Genomic DNA, 2,342 nt, shown 5'->3' with positions numbered 1-2,342 from the left:
AATTTGGAGTTTATTATAGGTACCTATTATAGGTCAATTTTTTTTAAATACTATAGACTATAATATAATATTATGTCTTATACCTAGACTGACATACCGTCTCCGCTCAGAATCGTTTTTCTTATACAATGATATTATATCATTGAATTCAAATTTAATACCATCCATTATACAGTGACCCACTTGTAACCTACTGTACAGCAGAGCGAAATCCACTTACCCACCTTTTTTAATATGTAATTTTGTACAAATTTGAACTTAAAATGACAATAAAAATAAACTGTGCTTTTGTATTTCTTAGATTTTTTGGTAACAGAATTAACCACTTACGTGGAATCTTGTTTTAAATATTCAATCCTAAGATATAAAAGTTGAACATTTTATACATTTTTAACAACAAAATGATTATTCAATTTTTAATTTGATAAATCTTGTCAAAATTCGATCTTTAGATGCTTATAAAAAAAAATTGTGCCTATGTATTTTTAATAATTTTCAACTGCTATTGTAACAATGTATCAGGGAGCTTTGTATTAATTTTTTACACTTTTTGGCCCAACAGATAAAACTTTATTGATATTTATAGAAAAAAAAATAAAAAAATTTTAAAACTGACAATGAACGTAAATAGCTCATAAAGAGTCAAAATTTTATCGTATATAGAAAATGCTAATTTAAACATTCAGTGATATTTTCAAGTATCTACAGTCATTCGTTTTTTAATTACAACAAAATAAGAAAATCGATACATGAGAAATCGAGTGAATATCAAATGTTTTATAAATATGAATTTCAAACGCTCATAAAAATGTAATTTAACTTGCTTGTAGAAATTTTTTTTTTGAAAATGGTAGACAAACTTATGAGGAATCTTGTATTACATTTTCAAATCTTAGATTTAAAAAAAAAATTTTTTATGAATTTCTAGCTCAAAATAATTAGCAAATTTCCGTCATTTTAACATATTTTGTCAATATTTGAACTTTAGATGCTTATAAAAAAAATTGTGACTATGGATTGTGACTGTGGAACACACATCATTGTAAAATCAATAGGTACCTACATTCATCGCTCCGCTCAGAATCTAAAATTATATATATGATTATTTGATAATATTATATAGATGAAGATGAATTTACAGAGTAAAAAATCAAGGAAAATACCCATATTTTAAATTTGATACGATATATATTATATATTTGTTTATACATTTTTAATCAAATGATTTTTAACCTTCGATTATTTTATTTAAAATACATACGTACAACTACATTTATTTTTGATGTGATACATTACTGTATGCATCGATACAATTATGTATTATAAATATTTATTAGTAAATAATTTAAACTAAAAATATATTTTACGTTAAGTAGGTACCTATGCAATTTTTATTATACAAATATTCTTTTCCCTGAGCCTTCTTAAAGATTAATTCCGACACTGCATGGTGTTCAACAATATGGAACAAAAATTGGAAATAAGAACTAATACGCTCAACTATACCTGCTATACCTTATACAATTGAGAAAATGTAATATTTTAATCATTAGAGGGATAGAAGGACAGAGATATATAGGACTAACATGTATGGCTGTGGCCTGCGAGCTGAAGTAAGCATTTTGAAAGGAGTATTGATAGATATGATTTAAATATATTTAATTCATATGACTGTTGATTTACTACACCAAAAATATTATGATATACATTATTCAATAAATATTCCATATTATATTATTACATAATAAATGTTAAATGTCCCTTTTTATTTTGACTTTGCATCACCTTATCTACACATTATATAATATATTAATATCTGTAATTAATATAAATATTACTCTGTTCTCTCATTTTACAAAATCCTTGAATATATGATTATTTAAATTAAAATAGTAAAATTATTACCAAAGCTGGGCAAGTTAATGATTTTTTTTGACTCAGTTAAGTTAATTTAATATGCACCAATAACAAAAAGTTAAAAGTTAATTTAACTATAGTTTAACTCAGTTAAGTTAAATACACAATTTTTGTTAACTTTTTATTAAGTTAAAAAAAAGTTAATTTGTTTATACAACGCTAACATACTTAATTTTTTTCCAACCCAAAACTAAATTATAGACTATAGTGTTTATATTTTATACAGTGTTTCCATATTAGTTAAATTTGAATTATAAACATTTTTTACTTTAAACAATTCACGGTAAATATTTTTTGACATGAAAGCAAAATATACTGAAGTAGTGAAATATGATAAAATTAAAAACAAAATAAATTAACTTAACTTACTTCTTAAAATGAAAAATTAACTTGTTAATTTCACGTTAATTAAAAAAATAAATTTA

Source organism: Acyrthosiphon pisum, chromosome A1 (assembly GCF_005508785.2).
Source record: "Acyrthosiphon pisum isolate AL4f chromosome A1, pea_aphid_22Mar2018_4r6ur, whole genome shotgun sequence".
Lineage (NCBI taxonomy): Eukaryota > Metazoa > Arthropoda > Insecta > Hemiptera > Aphididae > Acyrthosiphon > Acyrthosiphon pisum.
This window is presented reverse-complemented; position numbering follows the sequence as displayed.